Below are 14,640 nucleotides of genomic sequence, written 5' to 3'. Positions count from 1 at the left end.
CATACTGCCTGCCAGAATACCTCAATGTTCTTGCACTCCCAAAGACAGTGATATCTAGTGCCCTTAGCTGAATTACATTTAGGACAATTCGGAGAAACACCTGGAGTATACTTACTGTATATATAAGGTGATATGTAAACATTATGTACAATATTGAACTGCATTTCTTTGTATCTATTACAGATGGATATTCTAGAAGGTAGTCTTACTATTTCCTCCCACGACTCAGAATCAATTGACATTTTGAGCAGCATATTCCAAGTTGTTCGTAAATGTTTCAGTTTGTCTACCTTTATAGTATGTAACTCAGAATAGAATCTAGACACAAAACGTCCACGTTTCCGACATTCAAGTAGAGTTTTTTCAAGCAAGTAACAGTTCGTTGGTAGCTCCAGGGATCCAGTCTTTGATTTTACGTAGTGCCTGATCTGGAGATACTTATAAAAGTCTTTGGCAGGTATGTTATATTGAGATCTTATATCTTCAAATGTCTTAAATTTACCTTTGTCCCACAGATCATACATTCTCTTGATACCAGCTTCGTGCCATGACTTGAGATTGAGACTAGCACCCTCTGTTGTTAAATCTGGGATTTCTACCAAAATTGCAAGAAAGTTAAGAGCCTTAGATTTCACAAATAATTTCTTCAAAATACTCCATGACTTGATAACATTATTAATTAGGTAATTGTCTTTAACAGCAGGTGGTAGTTCTCTTGCACGTTTATCTAATAAGTTTATAAGACAGCAGGGTTGGCTAATTATTTTTTCAATCTCAAGCCATGGTGTCACATCTTGTTCAGTTGCCCACTCTGAAACAATTCTAGCATGAATAGACAGTACATAGTTCTCAATCTTTGGTAAGCCCCAACCACCCTGATGTTTTGGAAGTTGTAAAGTATCCATTTTAAGCTTAGGTTTTCTGCCTGCCCAGATAAAGTCTGATATCAGTTTATTAATGTCCTTAAGATCATCTGGATTCAAAAACACAAAAAGCATTGATACTGGATAATAAATTTTTGGAAGTATTATCATTTTAATAAGGTTAATCCTACCAAGCATTGACAAAGGAAGCTTTTTCCAACTTGTAACTTTTTCTTTTATGTGACTAATTAAAGGATTGATATTCTCCGCATACAGCTGACTAACTCTGGGTGTGATTTTTATTCCTAGATACTTAAATCCTTTAGGTGCCCAGCGAAAGGGTTTAAAATAAGCAGGCTCGACCTGAACACTGTTTATTAAAGGCATTATTTCTGACTTTTCGAAATTGACCTTATACCCCGATATTTGTCCAAATTCTTTAATACAATCAATCAGTGCTGGAATTGATTTATCGGGATCTGTCAAAGTTAAAAGAATATCATCGGCATATAATAAAATTTTGTGCTGTTTTGTTCCTATTAAAGTTCCTCCTATATTTATATTCTGTCTGACGGCTATCGCAAGCGGCTCTATAGCCAGGGAAAACAGCAAAGGTGATAAAGGACTGCCCTGAGCAGTACCGCGTGCAAGTTTAAATGGTGCGGATAAAAGACCATTTGTCAAGACAGAGGCTACAGGCATCTTGTACAAGATCTTCACCCAGTCTGTGAAAGTGGATTTAAAACCAAATCTTCTTAGCACTTCAAACATGTACTCCAATTCAACACGATCAAAGGCTTTTTCGGCATCAATTGAAACAATGGCGCCTGGTATTTGATGGTGATTAAGATAATTGATAATATTAATCAAGCGTCTTGTATTGTTTGATGACAAACGACCCTTAATAAATCCTGTCTGGTCCGTGCTTACTATGTCTGATACAACCCGCTCCAATCTACTGGCCAAAATCTTTGACAATATTTTCATGTCTATTCCTAGCAAGCTTATCGGCCGATAGGAAGAAGGTAGTTCTGGATCCTTATCTTTTTTTGGTATTACTGTAATATTGGCAATATACATAGTCCCCGGAAGACTTGAATGTTCAAAGGATGCACTAAATACTCTCTGTAATAGTTTGTTAATCTTGCCTTTCAAGACCTTAAAAAACTCAACGGGATATCCGTCAGCTCCAGGGCATTTGCCCGATTGGAGTGATGAAATGGCTGTATCAATTTCTAATAATGTAATGGGACCCTCCAGTAAGTTAGCCTGTTCTTCAATTAGTCGTGGTATATTCAAGCTGTTTAGAAAGTAACAATCCTTTAATTTATCAGAGTCAGTCTCGGAACTATACAGTTTCTCATAAAATTGTCTAAAACACTCATTAATGTGCTTATTATCCATATGTCGCTGACCATTATCATCCTTAACTGCCGAAATGAAGAATTTAGGTGGGGCATTGTTTGCCAGCCTTGCCAAGAATTTGTTTGGTTTATTGCCAGATTCAAATAGTTTTTGTTGTGCAAATAACATATCCTTCTCAGCTTTTCTTGTTATTAAGTCACTTAACATGTCCCTGGATATCTTTAATTTCTTAAGGATTTCGTCTGATTTTGATGCATAATAATCTTCTTCCAGCCTTTTAATTTTTGTTTCAAGGTCGTTTTGTAGTATTATTCGTTCCTTCTTTTTACAGCTTGTATATGATATTATAACTCCTCTCATATAGGCTTTATAAGCCTCCCATACAATTCTAGGGTCAGTGTCCTCTTTATCATTGATATTTAGGTACAAATCTGTCTGTTCTTCTAATAGTTTAATGAAATTGTCATCAAAAAGTAATAGTTTGTTTAAATAGTTTGTTTTAGTGGCCTGGGCGGTTGCATCTCTAAACTAACAGGAGCATGATCAGAAATGGCAATAACTCCTATATCTGACTTCTTCGCTAGATGGGCCAGATGCCTTGAAATAAATATATAATCAATGCGGGACATTGATAAATGAGGTAAGGAGTGAAATGTAAAACTTTTTGTTGAAGGGTTCAAATGCCTCCAAATATCTAACAGGCCGATTTCCTCTAATGTGTTATTAAGCGATCTTGCGCTTTTAGACTGTATGTTCTGAGCTGGGCTCCTGTCTAAAAAAGGACAAAGAGAGCAATTAAAATCGCCTCCTATCAAAATGTTTGAGGAGTCCATTTAAACAAGCCGGTCAAAAAGTAAGGCAGAGAAATCGTCATCGTTTACATTAGGACTATAGATGCTACCCAACAAAATAATTTCCCCATAAAGCGTTCCTTTAGCTAAAATGATTCTCCCCTCCGTATCCTTATATGTGTCTGTAACAACTAACGGCAAATTTTTATGTATCAATATTATTACCCCCCTCTTACTTGTTGAATAAGATGAGTAATAAACCTGACCAACCCACTCCCGGAGATATTTATTGTGTTCGTTGTCGCTGAGGTGTGTTTCTTGTAAAAATGCAATTTGGATTTTGTCCTTTTTTAAACTGTTTAGGATAGCTTTCCTTTTCACTGGATTATTGGATCCCTTGACATTCCAAGTACAAATTCAAATACTCATTACTAAATATAATGTACTTTATGTACTTAATGCTGTATTCAAAAAGGTAGAGATAAGTATGTTTAGTCCAATCCCAACATTTAACTGTGCCTGTGCTGATAAAGAAAACAAAAATTCCAAGCAAAAACAAAACACACAGCTTGGAGTAACAGTGACCTAAGTATCCACAACAAACCTATTAAAAGGTGGAAGATACGAAAACCAAAAGCAAACTTCGTCATACTCTTATCAAGGAATGTACAACTGGGGTCTTAGCGTGTCCGAAAAAGGAATATCTTTACAAAAGAAAGAAAACAAAAAACCTTCCCAACTGGGTCGTTGGTCAATATAACAATCCTTGTGATAACACTAATTAAAACAGATACGGATTGAGTGTCTTAACCCATAACGTGACTTAACGGAGAGTGAAGCTCAGTATTATTTGTCATAGCATTCGTCTAAACACTATTTAAGTTCATTCATTCGTCGTTGAAGCTTAGTAATAGCCAAACGTTGCTATTACTGAAACACAGTCTAATTTATTTACCTGTGTCTGATCTCTCGGTTAGTCCTTTAATGTAGTTGTTGACATCTTTCATGTTGGAAAGTGTTTTCGTAGCTCCATCCTGCTGAAAGATCCATATTACGGCCGGGTACACAAAAGCATATCTGATGCCCGCTTCTCGTAATCTCCGACGGGCACCTGCCGACTCTTGCCTCTTCTTGATCACTTCAGCCGAGAAATCTTGATAAAAGGACACCTCCTGACCTTCCACTGTCAGCCTGTTCTTGTTCCTTGCTGCATTAAGGATCTTCTGTTTATCGATGTAGTTGTGTAATCTCACTAGGACCGCCCGAGGACCACTTTTCTCTCCTCCTCCATGCGCGGGTCCCGTGCGATGGGCTCTTTCAATCTTGATCCTGTCCTGCTGCATATCCAGAACTTCAGGAATCCATTTCTCAAAGAACGTAACTGGGTCTTTCCCCTCAAAGCCAGTCTTCAGTCCTGTGATCTTAATATTTTGGCGACGACTTTGATTCTCATAATTATCAAGGCGATCCAGTGCTTTTTTGAGAGCATTTTCCAAACATTCAAGTTTCGGCCCAGTCACCGTTGACATATCCTCAAGATCAGATACGCGATTTTCTATAGCCGTCACTCTTTCCAAAATGCCGTCTAACTTCTGAGACAGTTCCGTAACTGGTTTAACAACAGCAGCAAGTTTAGTGTCTAGCATCTCAGCGATGTTGGTAGTTACTCTCTCAACTAATATGTCATCTCTTTGGAGGTTGACATTCTCCGGCTCCGTTTCACATTCTGTAGCCGCCTGCTCCGTCTCATACTCGGCCTCTTCGTGTTCAGTGTCAACTTGACTAGCAGCAGTGATCGCCACGTTAGCAATGCTATTAGCATTAGCCTTGCAAGCCGTCTTCTTTCGTCCGTCTCTCTTCTTACTCGATGCGGGCGGTGCAAAAAAGTTTTCCAGGGACACTTTGACACTTATTACAGCCGTTGCAGTGAGTCACAAGGCGAAATTAGTACTTAAAATAGTTATTTTACGTCAACCCAGTGGGGAGGCGAAAGAAGTGCGTCTATCTAGTTGCAAGCATCACGTGATCCCCCCCCTTATAGGGTAATTTTGATAAAGGGATGTTGTTAAGTATGGCCCGAGCACAGATGATGCAAGGAATTGCTCTGTTTGTTATAATCTTAATAACTGATGCAAGTTTGCATACATGTCAAATGTAGTGAAAATGTACATCTGATGTGGGTTTCAGAATGAAGTGTGGCAAAATAATATCAAGACATTTCTGTGCATACTGTAAATCACTGGCATTAACAAGCACAAGGCAGTTCGACCTGATCAACATTAGATCAAAATTCTTATGCGTGAAGCAGACTTCAGGAGAAACAGAAGTGCTGACTGAACAGTGCACAACATGCTCTTTCATTTATAAAACAAACCCGATTACATTCTGTATTATCATGACTATTTCTGTATAAGGTTACTTATTTTACAAAGAATAACACGTTTTTTGAGGCGTTAGATGACAGTATATATATTCACTCTGGTGATGTCTAATCTCACACATTTTATATCATTAAGTCATTTGGACCTGATGTTAACACCATCTCACATTAAGCACGGTCACCTAATCTCATAATGCATCCTATCATCTTGAAATGAATTGAAAATGTATTTGCAATTAAGTAATAATTTAGTATAGTATTTTATTTTCTAATCAGGCCAGTAAAAAGATGCCTGAACAGCCTCTAGATGCAGCTAACTAAGATTTCCAAGATTCATTCTCCTCTTTTTGTAATCCCGCGTGTAAATTCTATACAGATTTATTTGCCTTTAAATCATTGAAATTGAACCCCGACCTATTCAAAGTTGTTAATTTCATTTCTAAAATTGAATATCCAGCATCAGCAACAAAAGGTGAAAGGTTTGTGATCAAAAGAAGGGTTTCATTCTTCCCGGTGAGTTTGCTGATCACTTGTGATTCATTTACTCACGAAATCTTGTAATATTGATCTAATGTACAATGTGGTTTAGAAATGCATAGATCGTTATTCTAATCCTTTACTGGATATGCATAACATCTTAACATGACCTGTACTATCAAATGTGGCTTAATAAAGACATTGATTACATGAAAGATATTAAAAATACCCCAAATAATGTTTAACAAAAACATAGAAACCTAATAGAAACGATCACAGAAATTTGAATGCTTTCCATTACAATGCCATTCTGAATCAATAGCTTTTCCATTAAAACCATTACAGTACAGTGTATTTAATATACCCAATAAAATCCATCACCTAATATTGTGTAATTTCTGGGTTGTTTTGAGATGATTTGATGATGCTTTCACATGCAAAGTGCAGTATTATATACCACAGTTATAATCTGTTTTAGTATTAAGAAGTATTCACAGGGACATTAGAATATGTGGGAGTATTAGTAATATAATCAGGAACCACATTTATTCAAAGATGATTGTGATCGAATGATTTATAAAGATGATTTAATGACTTAATGTTACAATCAGTATACCTGTTTAATGATTATTTACAAAATAAATACTTTTATGCACTGTTTGAACACTTGAACACCTGCACGTACACCACACACACTTTTGTAGACAAATTTAGTTAAATTGAACTTGCAGCATGAAGCCAAGGACGCTAGGCTGCTCATTATTACGCTAAAAACATTACTATCTTAAACCGTGAGATCAGTTTTAATAAAGCCTTATAAAGCCAATGATAAATCATGTTTAGTCGGAAGACCCCGGAAAAGTGTCCAAATAAGGGCACATGAGATATTTGTCTATGAAATCCTCATTCTTTATTGGTTGACTTGTGATAATAATGCGCCAACCACGATTAAACACGTATCCTGTTGCCTGGGATCTTTATGCAGGGTTATTAAAAATAAGAGATAATGGGAATTTACCTGATAAGTGTAACGGAAGACATCAGTTGCATTAGTTTCACTATAAATATGGGCTGAAGAACACTGTATTTTCTGTAGGGGGTCAGAAGTGGCCTAATGGTTAGAGCGTTGGGCTTGTGATCAGAAGGTTCTAATCTCAGTGCCAGCAGGTCATGACTGAAGGGCCCTTGAGCAAGACACCTTACCCCTGATTGCTCTGCAGTAATGTGCCACTGTATAAAACTACTTGTAAGTGGCTTTGGATAAAAACGTCTGCCAAATAAATGTAAAAATTTTCAGATGCTTTGGGAAGATCTCACTTTGTTTGGCATGCGCAAATGAACTTTGCTTTTTGGGCCTGAACTTTTTGACACCTGGACCCTCTTTGTCTGAGCAATTTTTTGAAACTACAAGAACAACTTTCCACTACACTAACAGTAGACACCATTATAGTTTATTTTATTAGGTATACTTAAGAAAAGTTTAATTTCATGTTTAATTTTCTAAATTTCTAAGCTTTCTTACACATAGCACCTAAACTCTGGAATAGCCTTCCCGACTCTAATCGAGGATCAGACACACTCGCCCAATTTAAATCTAGATTAAAGACACATCTTTACAGCCAAGCATTCATTTAATGCAAATATGCTAAATAAACCACCGGGAGACTGCATTCTGATCTGAGACTAAAAGTCCTTTGTGGTTCTGAGGCTGCTGACCAGGTGTTCCAAGAATTCCATTGTAGTTCATTTGGCGCTCACTGTGGCCCAGTTAAAACCAGGGATGCCATCTGCAAGAGATACTACTGGTCCGGAATGACTTTAGTCATGGATGCTTGGATAGGTACTTATTTCTGACATTATGGTAAACATTTTAATGCACATATGCTGTTTAACAGAATAATATAAACACACACTGTGTATACACAGGGCGTGTGTGATGCGTCAGTGCAGTAGTACTGGAATAGTAGTGTCTGTAGTTTAGTAGATATTGCATGCTGCATGCTACTTCTGCTTGCTACACTCTGCTTACAGCTTTTGCCACCGACTAGCCCCTGTGCAAGGGGCGAAAAGAGGAGCCGAGTGCGTAAGTCTCCTCCTGTCGGTACACAGCCTCTCCACCGTCAAGACTCCTACAGTGCCTCCTTGCGGCCACACACGGTAACTGGGCCCTAGCGGACCCAGGCTGAACTTGTAGGGGATCTCGGAGCAGCAGTGGGCCCCAGAGGCGTAGTGTTCAGGCCCACCAAGCAGTGGACATATCCTGGCACTCACCAACCACAGCCCCAGTTATAGGTAAATAGTCCCGCTGCCTTGTGGGTAGCCTATAGAGGCAAAGGCTAAAGACCTCAACGTCGGAACAGGCGTAGGATGATGGCTGACTTAAGTGAAGCATCACAATGGCTGGGAAGACGGATAAAGGCTGCAGCAGTGATGGGTCTCCAGTCGTCTTGGACCCCATGCCACTGGATCCTGACTCAGACCTGCCAAGGATCGTGTGGTGGTTGTCTGTTCACCAGCCTCCACACGTTAAACAACGTCACGCACAGGCGTCCTCTACAAAGGGAATCCACCCTACCACCCTGGATAAAGTCCTATGGTGACCAGCAAGTGGCGACGGGGGCAGGGTTGTGTAGTCTGGCAGTCCCTAGTCATGAGCTGGCACATTAGGCGATGGGTGTCAGAATCAGTCGCTGGGCTCTTGGAACGAGGCAGAAGAGCTCTTCGGCAGCTACACCCATGTCTAAGCAGTCCTATTTAGGATCCACTCTGCTTACCCCACATGGGGAAGGGGCTAGAAAAGGTGCCCTAAAAATAGCCTGCCTCATACCTCCCGACTGGATTACCGCGTCCAGAGGGAACACCCCATTTGCGGTCAGAAACAAAAGAAAATGAATTTTGGAGCCTGGAATGTGCGCACCCTGATGGACAGCACCTCCAGTGACAGACCTGAGAGACGAACCGCTATCATAGCCAGAGAACTGCAGAGATACCGGATTGATATAGCTGCTCTTTCCGAAACCCGACTGGCAGGTAAAGGGCAACTGAAGGAGAACAAAGGTGGTTACACTTTCTTCTGGAAAGGAAAGCCAGCCAATGCGGCTAGAAACAAGGGATGAGCGAGTACAGCATTATCTGTATCTGTATCTGTTAACCATATGAATTATCTGTATCCGTATCTGTACTCGGACTGGGCGAGGCCTAACCTGGAAGTGGGCGGGGTTTAACCCGGAAGTGGTCGGGTTGTCTTGAAAGGGGCGGGGCTTTAACCAGTATGTTATTTTTAATCATGCAATTGCTAGCAGACGTTAAAAAAATTAGATGACCAGCGGAGGGAGGGAGAGAGAGAGTGTGTGTAGCTAATTAATTTGAAATATTATAGTTTTATACGTGAAGTCAAAAAACTGGTTAGAGTCAGCAGACGGTTAAAAAAAGAAAAAAAAATCTCAGACAGGCAGAGACGCAACGCTAGTCGCGTTCTACCAAGCACCACGTCTGAACAAACCCCACGTTTACCAGAACTCTACTGGTTAATAAGTACTGCAAAAAAAAGGAAATAAAAAACAACCCTGAAGCTGAAGAAACCCTAAACGTTAACGGAAAAGACCCGGGAACCTGAGTGACTGAGGGAGAGACAGAGAGAGAAAGAGAGCTGTTCTCTTCTCAGCGTTCTGTGTGTGAGTGAGTGAGCAGAGCGGGACACAGCAAATCTGTATGTGTAAGGGAGGGGCGCTGTGACTAGCCTATCACAGAACGCAGACACAATCAGCTACCCAATGAGGATTTTTATTCCATCCGAGCACAGATATTGACTCGTATTACTCGTATAATACTTGTACTCGGCAAATATGCTTTATCCGTACCGGATACTCGTTTCAGCCGAGTATCCAGCTCAACTCTACTAGAAACCATGGAGTTGGACTTGCCATCAAAAACCAGCTTGTCAACCACCTCTCCGAACTTCCCTTGGGGATCAGCGAGCGCCTCATGACAATCCGTCTGGTGTTGGCCAACAACCAGACAGCGACAGTAGTGAGCGCCTATGCCCCTACCCTAGACTCCGAGGTGGAAGAAAAAGAAGCTTTTTATGCCTGCCTAGAAGACACCCTGTCAAAAATCCCCAGGGAGGACTAGATCATCCTCCTTGGAGACTTTAATGCTAGGGTAGGCCGGGACCAACACCTCTGGAAGGGCACTATTGGCAAGGAGGGCATCGGTAACATCAACTCCAATGGAGTGCTGCTTCTGAGTAAGTGCGCTCAGCATAACCTCGTCATTACCAATACTCTTTATCGACAGAAAAACAAATTTAAGGCATCCTGGAGACACCCTCGCTCCAAGCGATGGCACCTTATTGACTATGTAATTGTAAGGGCCAGGGACCGCTGTGATGTGAACATCACAAGGGCCATGATAGGCTCTGATAACTGCTGGACAGACCACCGCCTCATCCGATCCACAATGTCCATCAAACTTAAAAAAAGGAGGAGGATTCAGAAGAAGCAATCCCGGCAAAGACTGAACCTTGACAGCCTGAATGAAACTGCCATCCAGCAACTACTTCAGGACTCTCTCGAGAAAGGTCTTCAGCAAGAATATCCTGATAACATCGAAGAGCACTGGGGCCTTCTCAAATCCACCATCCATGACTCATGTAAATCCACCCTTGGATATCAGACCAGGAAAAATCAGGACTGGTTTGATGGAAATGATACAGAGATAGAATAACTTATCTTCAGAAAACGAAAAGCCTTCAGAGTGTGGCAAAATGACATAACATGTGAGGCCAAAAGGGTAGCACACTCTAGAGCCAAGGCTGACGTTCAGAGATTGGTGAGGGAGCTCAAGAACAACTGGTGGACAGAAAAGTCTCTAGAACTCCAGAGACTGTCAGATTCAGGTAACACCAGAGGCTTCTTTAGCGCCACTAAAGCTGTCTATGGCCCTAGCCACCGCGGTTTAAATCCCCTTCGCTCAAAAGATGGACAGACTCTGCTGAAAGACAATGACTCCATCAACGCACGTTGGAAGGAGCACTTTCAAGAACTTCTGAACTGTGACAGTTCAGCCGAACCAGACATCGCCGACCATATTCCGCAGAGACCCATCAGAGAAGACATGGGGGAACCTCCTACTCTAACTGAGGTTTACAGTGCCATCAGAAATCTTAGGAACAACAAGGCCACTGGTCCTGACGGGATCCCCACGGAGATTTTAAAGGAAGGAGGACCAAGGCTCTGGCACCACATCTACCATCTACTTATCAAGGTCTGGGAAAGGGAAGAGCTCCCCTCAGAGCTCCGGGATGCCCAAATTGTTACCATCTTCAAGAAAGGGGACAAGGCTGAATGCGGAATCTACAGAGGCATTTCGCTCTTGTCAACAACCGGCAAAGTCCTAGCTCGTGTCCTTGCTAACCGCCTGATACCACTAGCTGAGGAGATACTCCCTGAATCACAGTGCGGGTTCCGACCATTTAGGGGAACAATTGACATGATCTTCTCTGCTCGCCAACTACAAGAAAAGTGTCGGGAACAAGGACTGCCTCTGTACATGGCCTTTATAGACCTGGCAAAGGCCTTTGACTCCGTGGATCGGCAGGCACTGTGGAGCATACTATCAAAGTATAGATGTCATGCCAAATACATCCGTGTACTGAGGCTATTGCATGACGGCATGTCAGCCACAGTGCTCAACAGTGGCTCTGAATCTGAGTCTTTCACTGTAGAAACCGGGGTCAAACAGGGATGTATCATTGCACCTACCCTATTTGCCATCTTCATTGCAGCCATACTTCACCTTACTGGCCAAGAGTTGTCACAGGGGGTTTAAAAGCCACCTCAACAGGTTTAAAGCCAAGAGTAAAGTCAGGATTACCAACGTCATGGAGCTGCAATACGCTGATGATAATGCTATTGCAGCACACTCCCCTGAAGACCTCCAAGGCATCCTAAATGCCTTTGCCAAGGCAAACAGAGCCCTGGATCTGGCCTTGAACATCAAGAAAACTCAGGTTCTGTATCAACCACCATCCAACCAGCCATCACTCCAGCCCATCATCAAACTAGATAACACCACTCTGGAAAGTGTGGACCACTTCACCTACCTTGGCAGCATTCTCTCTTCCAAGGCTGATATAGACTATGAAGTTAAACATGAGCTGTGCCAGTGGAGCCTATGCCAAACTTAGGACAAGAGTCTTTGATGACCGGGACCTGAGGGCTGAAACCAAGGTCCAGGTTTACAGAGCTGTGATTCTCCCAACTCTGCTGTATGGAGCGGAATCCTGGACAACCTATAGCAGACATCTGAGAGCTCTGGAACAATTCCACCAAAGAACCTTAAGAAAAATATTGAGGATCAACTGGGAAGACAGACGTACAAACTCCAGTATTCTGGAGGAAACGAATATGCCCAGCATCACTACAACCATAATGCAGAACCAACTCCGATGGACAGGACATGTCATCCGCATGCCCGATGACCGTCTCCCAAAGCAGATCCTGTACTCCAAGCTAAAGGAAGGACAGCGAGCCCCTGGTGGGCCAAAGAAACGCTTTAAGGACAATATCAAGACCAGCCTGAAAAAGTTTAACATCACGTCCGGTGACCAGGAAAATCTAGTGTTTAACAGGGACTACTGGAGAAAGGCAGTGCAGGAGGGTGCAGCACACCATGAAACAGAACTCCGCCGTGCTGCAGATGCAAGGCGGCAACACCGCAAGGACAAACAGAGAAGGGCTCCACCACTACACACCACCTCGGATTTCAAATGTCAACATTGCAGCAGAATCTGTGGATCACAGATCGGCCTTTACAGCCACCTGAGGATCCACAAATAAGGCGACCCGACGGAGAGGACAGTTATACTCGTTTCGAGTGACTGCCGAAGAAGAATATAAACATAATTTAAAGTAATTTTTTTACTATTCCCCTCCAGTGTAGATCACAAATGTGTGAATTCACACCAGATGGTATTTATTTTTTGGACTATGTTTGAAATATTTTGACACCAATACTTTTGGATGATTCAAAACTGTATTCCATTCACTTAAATAGACGGTGGGACAAAATACCAGTCACACTTTAGAATGGGACAAACTCTCACTATTAACTACAACTTTTGCTTCAGTAAACTTCTATTACTGCTTATAAGATAGTTATTAGGTTTAGGTATTGGATAGAATTAAAGGATGTTGGGTATTGCAGAAAGTGCTTTACACAAACAAATACGACACCAATTTGCATGTTGATAAGCAAGTAGGTAATGATGAATCTGTGTATATAATATAAATATAATATAAGGTGTAACCAAACTACTATTAAATGATAAAGACAGACCGTACGTCTTCATGGGCACAGTTTTAGTCTGAGCTTTTGTGGACTTTTACTTACGAAACTAAAATAACAGAATTATGTTTGTTATACTGAAGGTCTACAGTTGTACAGTATGCCAGTCAAAAGAATGCAACAGAAAGAATACTGTGGAATACACCCCGATACTGGAATGGAAAAATGGTTAAAAATTGGGTGTGAAATGCATTTTTAAAGACTTTGCTACAGTTTCTAAACATTTTATGATGCAGTTCAATGTACATTTCTAATTATGAAACATTTCGTTTTTTGTGTTTAAAAAGTTGTATTCGTTCTTTTATACATCTTAAGGTCAACAGCCCTTTTGAGCTTGTAGGCATGGACCTTATAGGGAAGCTGAGCACTACTGAGAATGGAAATCAGTACATCTTTTTTACAAAGTGGCCCCAGGCCTCCCATCTTAAATAAAAGTCAGCCAGTGAGGTCACTAAGTGCATAGTCAAGTTCTTCCATCAGTTCACGTTCCCAAAATAAATTGGATGTGTGTGAAATTTTGGGTATTAAAAGGAGTTTGTGTCCCCCTTACCAATAGTGGAGAAAATTAATGCAACAGAGGTAATTGTTATTAGGTGTCCCCTAAGAAAGTCTGGGATTGACCCCTCAGAAATCCCAGAGCACTAGCAGGTTTGAGAAAGTACAAAGCTTTGTTATCTTTGTCCAGATTTCTGATCCAATATTTGAAGTTCAACTTTTGGTTATTATGTGTAGGTTGGTACTGATGAGTTGGAAGTGGTTGCAGAAGTGGTTATTTTCCCGGATTAAACAACAGGAACAAATATTTGAGGTTTTGTGGAAACAAAATATGGAGGCAGCAGAGAAAAGAAAACAGGACAGTCGTGAAAAAATCCAGTGCAGTTACAACACTGGTGATCTTGTGTGGAGACAGAATGTAAGATCACAGCAATGCAAAGGTGAAAAACTGGATCCTGACTTCTTTGGACCATTTACAGTGACAAGAGTTGAAGGGAAATCTGCTGACGTCATGAATAGCTGCAGCAAAGTTCTCCCCAAGGTCAGCATAGACCATCTAAAACCATGCATAGAGGAGATGCCAATAATTGCTCATAAGATAAAGGCAAACAGAAAAGCTCTTAGCCTCTGCCACTCTCTCCGCCCCTGCCTCCACTAGCCTCTGCCACTCTCTCCACCTCTGCCTCCACTAGCCTCTGCCACTCTCTCCACCTCTGCCTCCACTAGCCTCTGCCACTCTCTCCACCTCTGCCTCCACTAGCCTCTGCCACTCTCTCCACCTCTGCCACTCTCTCCGCCTCTGCCTCCACTAGCCTCTGCCACTCTCTCCGCCTCTGCCTCCACTAGCCTCTGCCACTCTCTCCGCCTCTGCCTCCACTAGCCTCTGCCACTCTCTCCGCCTCTGCCTCCACTAGCCTCTGCC

The sequence above is a fragment of the Barbatula barbatula genome (genome assembly GCF_947034865.1).
Source record: "Barbatula barbatula genome assembly, chromosome: 11".
In the NCBI taxonomy this organism is placed as follows: Eukaryota; Metazoa; Chordata; class Actinopteri; order Cypriniformes; family Nemacheilidae; genus Barbatula; species Barbatula barbatula.
The sequence above is the reverse complement of the archived record's forward strand: the minus strand, read 5'-3'. Positions refer to the sequence as shown.